The sequence below is a fragment of the Trichosurus vulpecula genome, chromosome 2 (genome assembly GCF_011100635.1).
Source record: "Trichosurus vulpecula isolate mTriVul1 chromosome 2, mTriVul1.pri, whole genome shotgun sequence".
Classification (NCBI taxonomy): domain Eukaryota; kingdom Metazoa; phylum Chordata; class Mammalia; order Diprotodontia; family Phalangeridae; genus Trichosurus; species Trichosurus vulpecula.
In genome coordinates, this window is record NC_050574.1 from 336,046,266 (window position 1) to 336,061,599 (window position 15,334).

Consider the following 15,334-nt stretch of genomic DNA (forward strand, 5'->3'; position numbering starts at 1 on the left):
ATGTCTTACCAAGACCCTAGTGTTAGAAGGGAAACATCATAAGAATCAGGACACAAGGATAATAGAGGAGCCCTAAGAGCAAGACCTTTAAAAGAGAGTTTGAGTAAGGGCTTCAAAAGAGAGACAGAGAGAAGGGCATTGAGGTGGCTGGCATGGTTGGTGTTTGAACAGCTACCTTTATCTGCCAAGCCCCTAAGGATGAGTGAGTCAAGTAGACCGATGCTTATGAAACTTTTCTCTCTGAAAGGTCTGATAAAGAAAGGTAACATGCCCTGTCTCTCCTTTTCCCCTGCCTGGGTCAGGAAGCAGATGTTAAATACAAAGTTTTCTTGTTCTTCAAAATTCGTTTACAATTTCCACTTAATTAGATTTTAATTTGCCAGCTATATAGAGTGATTGATCACAGCTGCTTATCTGTCTGTGTGCTTCATTATTTGTGAGTAAGGAGTTACAAAAAGAAAGACAGTGAGGAGAGAGAGAGACAGAGAGAGAGAAATTCTATCTGAATGGGGAGGGGAGTGGTGGAAGAAAAGTAAATCTCCCTGACTGGGGGTTCAATCTTATTAATTTTTAAATATTTTTAATATAAAAATCCCAAAGTAGCATAAAACCTGAGTCCAGGATTTTCCCTTAGGTAAAAGCAAGCCAGTCATCATTGCTATTTGGGGAAGGGGACCTGCTTCTTTAAAGCTTGCTGCATTCTCCATTGTTCCCCTTCCAGGAATGCTCAGAGGAACCCCTCTGCCAAGACGGAGATGAGGGTGGACATTAGAGAGTAGATCATGCCCCATAGGAGGAGACAAAGAGAAGCTGGAAAAGACTAGTAATACCCACATTCCAAAGGTGGGGGGCCAGAGGAGAGGGAGATTCCTATGCTTCCCTTCCTAACAGCTCACCAGATGAACTTTGCTGCCTCATTCAAACAACTTTCACTCCCAGCTACACATTTATGCAATTAACTCAGATTATCTACTGTTAAAGTGATTTGCATATATGTGTCATATCCCTCATTAAACTCAGATCCTAAAGTTCCTAAAGGGTAGGGACTGTGTCCTATCTTAACTTTATGTTTTCCTCACTCCACGTGCTTAGTAATCAGCCAATCAGTTGACAAGCATTTACTGAGCACTTATTATGTGCTCAAACTGTGCTGGGGAGCAGAAATACAAAGACAATAAATGAAACAACCCCTCCTTATATTGTAACCAGGGAGACAAATATATAAGTATATAAGTGTGTATGGATGGATGGATATGTGTGTGTGGATATAGATATATGTATATGGAGAGAGAGAGAGAGAGAGAGAGAGAGAGAGAGAGAGAGAGAAGGAGTGAATAAATTCAATGTAGGTTGTTTGTTTTAATCAGAATCCTTCCCCTGGATCAGAGAGGGCTACTAGAGGAGGCTAGAGAAGAAATAGGAGAAACAGAATGATGTCACCTCTCCAAGTTGCAGCTTCAGCCAATGACAGTCATAGATAAAAAGGCACAGTTAAAATTAGACCAGCAGCACTTACTGATTGATATACCAGCAATGAAGAACTAAGGTCTACTGAGGGCACACAGAGGCATTTGGGACTGGAGAGAGCAGTATATTTAATAAATGACCTGCCTACGGAGTTTCTCCTCCTTTCTCCAGACAAAAGCCTCTGATAGAAAACAGCTGCTCTTTCCGTCCAGCTTTCCTTGTTAAACAACAACCTAGTTGTAACAGACTGCTAGTAAATACAGAAGGAAAAAGCTCGTAAGCTGAGCCTGGTCACATTGCCTAGGGTGATATAGTTTTATTTTTAACATCCAGGCACTTGAGCTATTTCTGCAGAAGTTTTCTATCAGCCTCCCCTTATTCTCTGCCTCCCCTAGGGCACCGCTTCTCTTTTCATCAACTGTCTGCTCAAAGCCAGGAGACCCACGTGTGGTAGATATCATTGCAGGGGATATATGATTAAGGTAAGACTTTTCAAATGGGAAGGCCTAAGCCAATACAATCTTTGTTCTCAGGCATCAAAAGACACCAGAAGATCTTTAAAACTTGACTTGGCACGTTTGAAATGAGGATGATGGGGTTGTGGGTAAGGGGGGAGGAGACAGTATAAAATTCTTTTCCGTACTCTCTAGAATACCAAACAGAGATTCCCCAAACAAACTAATAATATCAGCAAGATAGGTTGTGAGGGAGGGGACTTAAGAGAAGAATCAATTTTTTTTAAGAATTCATTTGGAATCCTAGCTCTTAGAGGGAGAAGGGGCTGAAAGATTCAACCTTCTGCTTCCAAAGAATCACTCCCGATTTTAATAACCCTTTAAAGCTTACAAGGCACTTTAAAATGATTTTGGTTAACATTCTTGTTTTCACATCACTATCATTTCTGAATATACTTGTCCCTCTCTCCACCCAGGGAGTGTCCCTTTGTAACAAAGAAGTTAGCTGGGGTTAATTCTCCTCTCTGGATCAGTAATCCTGAAATACATCTACTGGTCTGAGAGTAGCTATGACATTGTGTAGTGGTAGTCCCCCACCTCTCCAAGGAAAGAAGGAAGGTAAATCCTGTCATCTCTTCTCCAGTGCTAAGCTTAGTCATTAGAACTCATCACACAGTGTACGATTTCATCATGTTGTTCTTTCTCTTTAAGTGTAATAATATCCTTGTGCATACTCTGCATTTGGTTCTGACAAAGTGTTTTATAGGGAAGTAGATTGAACAAGTATTACTAATGAAGATCAGACAAGTATTACTACCCCCATTTTGCAGATGGGGAGACAGGTAAGGTATAAAATAATAAAATGGGCAGCTTAAGTGGTCTAGCGGATGGCTGGGAATCAAGAACACTCATTGTCTTGAGTTCAAATTATGCTTCGGACACTTACTAGCTGTGTGACCCTGAGCAAGTCACTTAACCCTGTTTGCCTCAGTTTCCTCATCTGTAAAATGAACTGGAGAAGGCAAACCACTTCAGTATCTCTGCCAAGAAAGCCCCAAATGGGGTCACAAAAAACTGAATGTGACTACATAAAATGAGACACTTTACAGATCAACTAATCCTACCCTCTTATTTTACCTGCGAAGACTTGAGTTCAAGTAAGTCCAGACTGACTCATACTGATGGTGGTTGTTGTTTTGTCCTTCATTTTCAAAAAGGACCATGTATGACATCAGGGAGGTGATACCATGACTTGCAAGTGAATTGAATTTTAAGTGAGGGAGGGCTGTGCAAAGTCACTAGGCTCACTCTATCCTCCAGAGCCATCTGGGTCCAGTGGCAAGATATAGATCAGGATGACTGGAGACGGCCCCAGAGGCAGTGGGTGACCTTGGCCTTTTTAAGTTAAGATCTGTCCTAGGTCTCAGTTTGACTGAGGCAATGCCCATTCAGTGATTAAGGCTAGATAAGAAGAAATGAGGCAAAGAAAGGCTTCTTTTACCGAGTTAAAAAAAAATCAGTCTGGGAGGGGAAGACCCTTAAGGTTTCTGCCAAAACAGAAACAATTGCCATTTACCACTCTGAGACACGAGGGACCAAACAATGACCAGCAAGGCTTGGGCTGGGACCTATTGTTGGTCAACCAATGAGAGCCAGAGTGATTGGGCTTTAAGGCATAGTCCTTAAGAAAGAAATCTGCCGAAAGTAAGGGTCCCTGTCTCCGTAGGGCATGCTGGTTGTATGACCCTGGTCAAGTCTTTTAACCTCAAAAGACTCTAGGCAGCTCTCTGAGAAGGTATAGATTTGCATGGCAAGAGGCTGTTTCCTCATCTGAAAATTCACTGTACCGGTAAACTAACAATGAAAAGGGCCAGCTTCTATCCAATTCCTACAGATTGTAATTGAATCCCAGAGAGAAGTGACTTTCCTAAAGTATCCAGTAAGGGGGAGCAGGGAACTAGAACCCAAGTTTCCTACCTTTTACTGGCACCGTCTTTCCACTACATTGAAGTCTATAGCAATTTATAAATTTAGAGCCAGAAGTCACCTTATCCAATGCATCATTTCAGAGATGAACAAACTGGGACCCAGAGAGATTGACTTGCCCAAAGTCACAAAGCTAGCAAGGGGCAGAGCCCAAGCTCTCTAATGAAAAATCCACTGTTCTTTGAACTATCCAAGTTCCAAACCTTCAGTATCTAGGCCATATCAGGTCCCCTGAAGATATCCGCTAAGAAATATTTAGCAAACCTAATTGGGGATAGCTAACAAAATCCTATAATCCAAACAATTAAAGATCTAAGTATGTGCAGCATACCTGAAGCTGAACAAAATCCTATAATCCAAACAATTAAAGATCTAAGTATGTGCAGCATACCTGAAGCCCCAGGCAAGGGACAATGATCTAATGACTGAAATGACAAATGCTTCACAAGGATGTAAGGAAAAAGGCTTGCAGGGCAGGGATCTTCTAGATATTAATGACCCAGGTTGTTGAGGACCCTTTAAATGTAATTAGATAATTCCTGCCTTTGCTCCTGGGGAGTGGCCTTATTGAATGACAGTGGTGCTATGTTTGATTTCTTGCTTTATCAAAACCGTGGTTTAGTGTTACTGAGCTGAGGTTCTGCTGAGGGCGTCTGACCAACTGGCATGTGTAATGCAAGAGATGCTTAGGATGTTGGTAGGAACATGGGATCCAACTATTTAGTTTGCTCTTTAAAGAGAAGGATGTTGGACTTAGGTGATCCTAAGGTCCCATTGTCTAACTTAAGCAAAGCAGAACTGAGGATCGATGCAAAGACTCAGATGATTTAGGCAGCAGCATTCCCAGCAACCAACTGTTCTCTGTTCCTTTGCTTGGAGGTATGACAGCGGGAAAGGGAATCTGAGACATGAATCATTGCTATGTGTTACCAAAATAGATCATCTTCACCATATATTTATTTAACTCTCTAATGGATTTTATGGCAGCTAGAGGGCCCGATGGATAAAGCACTGGGCTTAGAGTCAGGAAGACTTGAGTTTAAATCTGGCCTCAGACACTTACTAGCCATGTCATGCTTAACCCTGTTTGCCTCAGTTTCCCCATCTGTAAAAGGAGCTGGAGAAGGAAATGGTAAACCACTCCAATATCTTTGCCAAGAAAACCCCAAATGGGCTCATGAAGAGTCCGGCCCAATTGAACAGCAACAACAACTTCTACGACTACTACTGCTATGGCTACTACGACTACTACTACTACTACTACCAGTGGATTTTGTCTAAATGGAGGAATCCAAGGCTTTAAGGAAGTGTGCAATCAGCTCCTTGTAACAGGATGGTAAAAAGAGCACTATATTTGGAGCTAGAAAAAAGGAGTTCAAGTCCTCGTGTTGTCATTTAATAGCTATGTGACCCTTGGGCGAGTAAATTGACCTCTCTGAGTTATTCTTATGTAAATGAGGATAAAAATATTTGCACAACTCGTGGTTGTCATGAGGATCAAATGGGATAATATATATGGAAGTGTTGTGTAATTTCTCAAGCACTCGATAAATGTCAGCTATTATTATGGCTGCCCTGGTCATGGAACTTCAACAAGGGGCCCATGGCTCCATAGACCTAGGCACCCATCATTTAGGGAACCATCTTCTTCTCCATATGGGACCTCTAGCTATACATAAAGCAACCACGTGACCAGTTACTACCTCGGCCAGAACAAAGGAGATTATACAAATAATATGACATAAAGGCATGAACAAAATAAAACAGGGTGAGCCAGCACAGCATAGTTGATAGAGGGCCAGCTTTAAGTCAGGAAGGCTTGTGTATCTGTGTGAAACTCTCTCAGACTTTATTTCAAAGAAATAGTCGATCTGCATCTTGGAGAAAGTTTTCTAAATGGGAACTCCTTACACTGGTGAAATCACAGATCTGGTTTAAAAAAATAGAAGAATTAACAAATTTAAAAACGAGAAGGCAAAGAGATTCCTAGCGCAGATAGAGAACTAAAGATGGTACTGTGCAAATTGTTCATCTGGCTGTGACAATGACGCTTTGAGGTTGTTGTCAGTGGGTGAGAAGATGGTGATGTCATAGTCCACAGAGGCCATCTTGATATCATGGCCCAGTAAGGCAAGATTACTGATGCAGATATGAGAATTAGCTCCAACTAACTATTTAAAAGCTAAAAGAACCTCTTCTATGTTTAACTTATTAACAGAAGCTAAGCATAGTAGTGAGACCCAACTTTGTATATCAGCAGAATTATTAGCCACAGACTGATTTTGAATGATTTGAAAGGGACAAAGAACTCCCCTTCCCCCAAAATAGCTTCCCCTGTGCCTACCACTATTAAAACTGCAATGCCCATTCTATTTTAATTTACCTGAGTTAATTACTTAAAAGTATCTGTCTTTTTGCTCCCATCAGTCAGTTCCTCAGACCCCTGTCACTTCCCAGTTTGGGTTTTGCCATTAGAGCTATCCAATAAAATCTCACTTTCTTTATCAACCCCACTCCCAGGGAACAAATAGCTCTCTCTCTGCCTGGCTTTCTAGCTCCTACAGAATTCATAATAAATTCTCCCTCTTCCTTGTTCCATGACTACATTCTGGCAGCTTTCAGAATTATTCTAGAATGTACTGATTTCTTTTTAATCTAAAAAAAAAAAGTATGTTCATTTGAGTAGGCTAAACCATCATTCCAGAGGACCAATAATGAAGAGTCCTACCTATTTACTGACAGAGAGGCAATGGTCTTGGGGTGGAAAATGAGACATATATTTTTCGGACATTGTCAATGTGAGAATTTGTTTTGCTTAAGGATACTTGTCTCAAGGGTTGGTTTTGATGTTGTTTTTGTCCAACATGGGAAGGGGGAGAAAAAAATAGAATTTTGTTCACTGAAGAAATTAAATTAAATTTCAGAAAATATAAGTAGGCCAGAGAAAAAATTTTTTTTTTCATTCTCAGCTTTTGGCCCACAATTTTCAAACTCTGTCAAACATTTCTTACTATGTCCCAAACCCTAGGCCCATTCTAACAGCCTCTCAACAGTGTCAGGTTCTTTGGAATGTCTTGTTCAGTCTTGGCTGTGCTCACAAACACTGAGGATTTTCTCAGTTAATTCTCAGTATCTAAATTCCTATAGAGTATTAATTAATTAAAACTCACATGATTATTCAAAATTATTCTTACGCTGCCTTCATTTGCATAGGCCTATTCAAAACTGCTATCCTTTCTCTGACTCCAGTAGATCCTCCCTTTATCCTTCATAGTCTTACTCAAGGTCCAATCCCAGCAAGATCAAGATGCTATCTCAAAGGCCAAAGATATCTTTCCTTTAACCTCTTAATGATAACACTGAAGCATACATAATAACAGCTATTTTTTAGTCATGTTCAACTCTTAGTGCCACCATTCGGGGTTTTCCCATTTCCTTCTCCAGCTCATTTTACAGATGAGGAACTGAGACAAACTGGGTTAAGTGACTTGCCCTGGGTCACACAGCTAGTAAGTGTCTGAGGCCAGATTTGAATTCAGGAAGACTCATCTTCCTGACTCCAGGCCCTGCACTCTGTTTAAGAGACATTGGGGCAAAAGAAGTGATAATACTTGGTGGCTAACCAGATATAGGAGGCAAAGGTTACAGTGAAGTAAAAAATAAGGACAAGGTTGTAAGCCTGAGGGACTGATGGGATGGGCCACTGATTGGGCAGTTGGGCACAAGGAGAAGATAATAAACTTAGTTTTCCACAAATTAAATCTTAGTTGTTAATGAGACACCCAAACAGAGATATTCAAGGATCATTTCTATACAGATGATTCTCAGATCTATAAGCTGTCCCTAGTCTTTCCATGAACTCTAACTGAGCATCTCTAACTGCCTATGGATTGGATGGTTTAAACTGGATGTGCTGTAACTCAAACTCAATATGTCTAAAACATAGACTCATGTCCCCTCTCTGTCTCCCAAATCTGCTTTTCTTCCAAACTTCCCTATCACTGTTGAGTAATTCCTCCATTCTTCCATGTTCACAACCTCTATATCATCTTCAACTTCACACACTCTCCTCACCCCGAATATCCAGTGAGTTACCTACCAGATCTTATTTGTCTACCTCCACAACATCCCTTGCAGCCATCTCCCTCTCTCTCAAGCAGCCATCACCCTAGTTCAGGTCTTAATCACCTCCCATGTGGACTATTTTAATAGACTTCTTAGTGTCTGTGAGTCCAGGGTCTTCCCCACTACAAACTATCCTCCACACTTCTGCTCAAATGATTTTCTTGTTGCACATATCTGACAATATCACTCCCTTGATCAGATCTGATAAAAAATATTTCAATGCTTTCTTATTGCTTTTAGGAGCATAAACTCCATTTGTCTTTTAAATCCTTTCAGAACTTGGTCCCAACCTGCCTCTGTAGCCTTATTACACATTACTTTCTGATTCTTGCAGTTCAGCAGTATTGGTCTTCTTGCTTGTTCCTTGCATGCAAAAATGTCCTATCATTTCCCTGTCTCCATGAGTTTGCAAGTGACCTTACTCCATATTTGGAATGCGTGCCCTCCTCATCTCTACCTCTTAAAAACCACTGCTTCCTTCAAAACTCAGACACTACCTACTACATGAAATCTATCCTAATACTTCCAACTGTTAATGCCTTTTCACTCCCAGTTGCTTTGTATTATATATGTAGGCATATAGAGAGGGGGTGGGAAGAGAAAGAAAGGAGGGAAGGAGGAGAGGGAGAGGGAAAGAGGGAGGGAAGGAAGAAGGGAGAGAAAGGAAGGGAGAAAGGGAGAGGGAGGGAGAGAGGAGAGAAGAAAAGAGAAGCGAGGGAAAGAAGAAGAGAAGAAAAAGAGGGAGAGAGGGGGAAGAGAAAGAGAAGAAAGGAAAGAGGGAAGGAGGGGGGGGAGAGAGAGAGAGAGAGAGAGAGAGAGAGAGAGAAAGAGAGAGAGAGAGAGAAGGAGAGAGAGAGGCAGAGACAGAGAGAGAGAGAGAGAGAGAGAGAGAGAGAGAGAGAGAGAGAGAAGAGCAAGCTACTTGCTTAGTGGATATAGAGCTAACCTTGAAGCCAAGACAATCTCAGTTCAAGTTCTCATCTCTGACAGGTGAAAGAATGACCTCAGTTCAGTTTCTGTCTCTGTCTCTGACACATATTGAATATGTGACTCTGGACAGATCACTTGACTTCTTAGTGCCTTAGGCAACTCTCTAAGACTGTAAGTTATGAAGAAGATGCCAACCTGAATTAGCAGAGGAAATTTCCTCACCCGGGAGTTCTCTATAGTAATGAATTTACTAATCTAGTCCCTATCCCTATACTTATATTTGTCCATGCTGTCTCTCCCAGTAGGGAGGGAGAGAGGTTTTGTCCCTGTATCCTCAGCATCTCCAGCAGTGCCTGGCACGTAGTAGATGCTTAATAAATGCTTGTTGATTCGTTGGTTGTTTGATTGTTGCCAATGATTAGAACAGTGAGCTCTGAGAGGTAAGGGAAGGTATGGTATCACTCATCACTCTAGGGTCTGCATTACGAAACGAGTCACCAACAAACACAAACATTTCAATATACAATACGGAAAGAAGAGTAGAAAAGAGTGTTGTATAACAACTGTGAACTTCTGTTATATACATTTGAGTCTTGTCTCTTTTTAAAAAAATAGAGATGATAGGCTACAGGAACAGAGTATGACATGCATTCTCACATATGGCCAACATCTTAGCTTGTTTTACATATTACATTTGTTACAAGATTTATTTAATATTTCTTAACATATATTAATAAATTTGTTGCAAGATTTTATTTCTTCTCAGGCACCACACACCCACCAGTTGGTTAGATGTGCCCCCCAATGAATGGTGGTACTTTGCACATAGTGTGGATAATCAAAGAGATCATATAGTCTTTTTTTCAAGTCAACAAGCCTTTATTAAGCACATACTATGTGCCAGACACTTGTTAATCGATGAGGATACAAAGAAAGGTGACCTCAGCTCTCAGGCAGCTCACATTTTGATGAGGAAAACAACATGCAGAAATATGATGTGTAAACAAGATATAGACAGGATAAATTGGAGATAATCCATAGTGGGAAGGAACTAGCTGTTAAGGAGGATTAGGAAAGACTTGTTGTAGAGGAAGAGATTTTAACTGGATATCAAAGGAAGCCAGGGAAGTCAGAAGATGCACATAAGGAAGGAGAAAATTCTAGGTATGGGAGACAGTCGGTGAATTATAATAGCATAAATTATTTGAGAACTGTGTAAAGGCAGCATGTAGTAAAGCAGGCCTGCACAACCTGTGGCCCCAGGTACTTACAGCCATTAGGCCTCTTGCTGCACATGCCAAAGGATTTCCTCTACATACAGAGGATGTTTTCCTCTACATTTTTCACAGGCCAGCCTGAAATCCTTTGGCATGCTATGAGCCACCTGCAGGCTGCAGATTGTGCAGGCCTGTAGTAAAGGAAAGATCCCTGGTCTTAGAGTCAGATATGAGTTTGAATCCCAGGTCCAATCCTAGCTAAGCAACTCTGCTTAATTTACTCAACTTCTCTGAGCCTATGCTCCCTCATCATCATCATCATCATCATCATCATCATCATCATCATCATCATCATCATCATCATCACAACAGTAATTCAACTACCTTCACAAAACCATAAGGAAAATACATCAGAAGCTTAAAAGTGTTATTCAGTTATTAACAATCTACACTCTAAGCCTTAGCTTTCAAGTCTGCTTTAAGGAGTGCTTCCTATGTGCCAGGCACCGTGCTAATTTTAACTCCGCTTGACCTCATTTACAATGAGCTAAAGCACCTGCAGCGTTGCTTGTGTTTCTCCTTTTTGCCCTGGCTCTCTCAGCTTCTGACCCTTGTCAGCTTCAGGCTTCCTGTCCCACTTCGCACAGAGAAAGTGAGCCGTGAAGCCTGGCTTTCTGAAACAAGCCATGGCCTCTCAGTTCCAGCTCCCAGCCCTGTGTCCCTCCTGCCTTGTTCTTTCCCTTGTGCCAAAGAAAGAAAAGATTAGAAAATGGAGGCTGATGTTAAAAGAGAAGAAAGAAGAGGGCGTAAGTCAGGAGACAGTGAGACTGGCTGGAGCTGAGGATTTCTTGGGGGAAGTGTTGAGTGATAGAGATGGGAAGGTAGTTGGAGAAGTTCCAAGGTGAGGCAGTTAGGATCTGAGTCGAGGCTGCTTGATAATCTTCTCCTTTGCATAGCACCTTATAGTTTATAAAGCACTTTCATATTCGTTAGAATTATCGGTTCGGGAGGGGTGTAGTTGGGGGTGGTGATGGCTGTGCCACACACAGACACACAGACACACAGACACAGACACAGACACAGACACACACAAGTTGATGAGGTGTCCAATCTAAGTTTGGCGACAGCCTCAGGGAGCTGCAGGGCTGCCAGGCTGCCTCGGGAGGTGCAGAGTAGCCCATGGTACATATGGAGCAGATCAAAGTTTCTGTTCCAGTCAGCAGTGGAGTTGGGCCCATGAGTAGCCACTTCACTTCCAGTCTAGGAGAGAGAGAAAGAGGAGGGGGGAAGAGGGAGGAAGAGTGAGAAGGGAGGAGGAGGAAGAGAAGGAGGAAGAGGAGGATGGTGTTACCTTCCAATTATTGCTTTGGACTTATTTATAGGGAAACTGAGCAGCAGGGTTTGGCCCAAGAATCCTCAAATGAGACAAATTTTGGGGTTCCTCCTTTTTTGTTTTAAAGCGAGGTATTTTTCATGAGGACCTTAAAAAACTGAAAAACAGTATTTTGAGACTCTCCTCTTTTTAGCAGTAGAGGGTGGAAGAAGGCAAAAAAAAATTTTTTTCCTTTAAAAATTTTTTTAAAACCATTTTTTAAAAAGGAGAAGAAAGAGAAATCTCCAAATTGGGAGGTGCCCCAGAGTCCATCTATCTAATCCGATCCACACTGAAACAAAAATTCACCCTATAGTATGAGCAATAAGTGACTATCCAATATTTATTTGGCAACCTACAATAAGAGGGAAGCTACAGCCTACCTAAGGCATTCCATTCTATTTTGTATCATTTTAATTATTAGGAAGCTTTTTTTTTTCTGATACCAACCTTAAATTTGCCTTTTTGAAACTCCTATTCATTAATTCTGGCAATGGCATGGGCTCAGCTCTTGGTTCTTCTATTTACCAGCCATGTAATTCTGGGCTAGTCATTTATCTCTAGGTGCTATAGGCAGCATCTATAAGACCATAACTTGTAGAGTAGGTGCCAATCTGCATCAGTAAAGGGTGTTTCCTCACCAGGGAGTTCCTTATAACAATGAAATCATAGGTCTGTAGTCCCCTACCCATTTAAGATAATCCTACCCACCCTCTGGGGCCAGAATCTTAGTCTTCTTTCGTCCTAACATTCTGCCAGTATTTTAAGCACACGTTAAGAAATGCTGCTAGCCTCAATATGTCCAATTTACTGGACCTTTTTAAGTGACCTTTTTTAATCCCTTAAATCTAAAAGAGGGAAGTAGGGAATCAGAAGGGAAAGTCCGCAGTCCTTGTTACCACAGATGTTTCTTTCTGGGGAGAATGAGTCAGAGGCTGGCTCACTGTAGCTGCCACTTCTGGAGACCTATTCTTGGCAGCTGGGGAGCAGACGGGGAATTATACAGGACCTCATGCCCTGTTGTCACTGGCTTTTTCTAGTATCCAGAGCTGAGCCTGTCCTGTCCTGGAACAAGCCTCCCCCCACCTCTAGTAGGTCTTTTCTCCCAGACCCCAACATGCCTTCCCTTCCCATTTTCTTCAACACTCCAGATGTAGAATTTACCTTTTCTGGTGTTGTTTGTCTAACATTTTAGGTAGAATTAATGAGGTTTTCATGCTATAATCTGCTTTTTCTGGTGTCCTAGAATACAACCCTTTATTTTGCATCTTCCTTTCATTTTATTTCTTGCAAGGAATGGATTTCTGCCAATCATGTGTCTTGTTGGAACTTGGCTTAATTTCCACAACAATCCCACGAGATAGACAAAGCAGGGACAATCAGTCCCATTTTACATGGGGAAATTCAATGTGGTGAAGTGATTTTCCCTAGTTTACACAATAAACAGGGGCTGCTCATTGCAATAATTAGAATTAGAGGACTCTATGTTGGTTCTAGGAATTTTAAAGTGCAGAGACTTGGTCAGCTTCTGCTACCCATCACAATCCCCATATTTAGAAGCAAATGCTGCTCCAAATGAATTGTTGTGCACTAATTCAGCCTACTTTTATATTTCATTTACTGTATGTTAAACTTAGAAAACCCCAAATGAAATGAGCATTTCCATATATAAAGAACAGAAAAAGAGAACTGTACCTGAAACCTTGAATCTCTATTATGTATGGCTTCCGTTTCCTTTTAAGTATGAAATGAATTCAACATATAACATATTACTTGTCTGGCCTTCATTCTGTTCTATCTCAAATACTTTTATGGCCCTTTTCCCCCTGAAAACCTTAATATTAGCCCCTTTCTTTCCTCCGACTCCTTCTCCAATTGTGAAATGGTTTTTTTTTTCCTTCCTCAATCCTCTCATTTGTTTATGATGTGACCTTTGATATCTAAGTTGTGTATCCCTTTGGAGCTTTCGGTGGTATACATTGTGACATTACTGTAGTTATAATTTCTGCCAGACTACTTTACAATTTCCCCAGCAGTTTTTGTTGAATAGTACTTTGGGTATAATAAATAAGATGCTACTATATTCATTTACTTCTTTCTATACGTTGTATACCTAAACTGTTTCACTGCTTAACTTTTCATTTTTTAACCAATATTACATGATTTTGATAATTAGATAGAGCATTTATTAATCACTTGCCATGTGCTTAGCACTATACTATGTGCTGGGGATTCCAATACAATTTAAAAAGACAATCATCACTACTCTCGAAGAACTTAATGGGGGAAGATGATGCATGAAGAGGAGGTGGATAGCGGGGTGGGGTGGGGTAGGTAAGGCTTGCTGGAAAGGAGATAGAGAAGTCCAGAGAGTTCAAAGTGGGGCTGAGAGTTGTCGTTTGTCTTTCCATCTCAAAGAGGACCATGACATCAGGGAGGTGATGCTATGACCTGCAAGTGAATTGGATTTAAGTGAGGGAGGGCTGTGCAAGGTCATCAGCCTCACTTTCTCCTCCCTAGATCTGGATCCAGTGGCAAGATATAGATCAAAACAACTGGAGATGGCCCAGGATACAAGGGGCAACCTTGGCCTTTTCAAGCTAAGGTCTTTAACAGGTCTCAGTTTGACTGAGGCAATGCCCATACAGAGATTAAGTTTAGTAGGAATTGAGTCAGAGAATGGCCTCTTTACCTAGTCAAAAATTTAAAATGAATAAATAAATATTTTGAAAAATTGATCTGGGAGGGGAAGACTAAAACAGAAACAATTGCTATTTACATTAATTCTGAGCCAATCAGGACCCAAACAATGACCAAGTAGGGCTTGGCATGGGACCTTTTGTTGGCCAATCACTGAGAGCCAGAGTGATTTGGGCTTAAAGGGTGTGATGCCCAATGTGGACAGAAAGAAGGGAAAGAAAGAAAGGAGAAAGAAAGAAAGAAAGAAAGAAAGAAGAAAGAAAGAAAGAAAGAAAGAAAGAAAGAAAGAAAGAAGGAAGGAAGGAAGGAAGGAAGGAAGGAAGGAAGGAAGGAAGGAAGGAAGGAAGGAAAGGAAGGAAGGAAGAAGAAAGAAAGAAAGAAAGAAAGAAAGAAAGAAAGAAAGAAAGAAAGAAAGAAAGAAAGAAAGAAAAGAAAGAAAGAGAAAGAACATGTTGCCCAACTGGCCAGTTTCAGTTTGGTCCCCAGAGGGCAGCTCCTTTTCTACTAACAGAGGTTGTTGTTTGTCCTCTGTTCTCGAAGAGGACCATGACATCAGGGAGGTGATGCCATGACATGCAAGTGAATTGGATTTAAGTGAGAAAGGACTGTGCAAAGTCACCAGCTTCACTTTCTCCTCCTGAGCTGTCTGGGTGCAGTGACCAGACATAGATCAGAACAACTGAAGATGGCCCATTCAGTGATTAAGGCTTAATAACAATTGAGACAGGGGCTGAGAGTAAAATGACCATGGCCTAAGTACCTTATGACTCACCAATCAAAAAAGAGGTTGATGCTGCATTAAAAGACTGCTGACAAGGAGATGTAATTCAGAGAGTTCTAGGGAAAGCTGGGAGTGAAGTAAGCCTGGTGATCACGAAATGGTAGACCAGTACTGGAACTTAACAATATGAAGAGAGGGCTGCATTACTCTTAGGTAACATAGTTTGAGAACTGCAATTGCTTGGCCTTATTCACACTCTTTTCTTTATTTCTCTTTGGATTCTAGACCTTTTGTGCCTCCAGATAAATTTTGTTTTTTTTTTTCTTGCTCTTTAAAGTTCTTGCTCTTTTGGTAGTTTGAT

At 41.1% G+C, this 15,334-nt stretch overlaps 1 protein-coding gene across 2 annotated transcripts in view; it reads left to right on the top strand.

Annotated features, from left to right (window-relative positions):
- Positions 1-1,223: 1,223 nt before the first annotated feature.
- The window catches only part of FBXO40 (F-box protein 40), a 49,969-nt gene continuing 35,858 nt past the window's right edge, over positions 1,224-15,334 (top strand). Inside the window, exon 1 of one of the 2 annotated variants that reach the window (XM_036747525.1) lies at positions 1,224-1,949. The gene's annotated coding sequence lies outside the window, so the exon portion shown is untranslated. Of the gene's footprint in view, positions 1,950-14,869; positions 15,187-15,334 lie in introns of those variants that run through there. The other variant, XM_036747526.1, reaches the window with a different exon arrangement.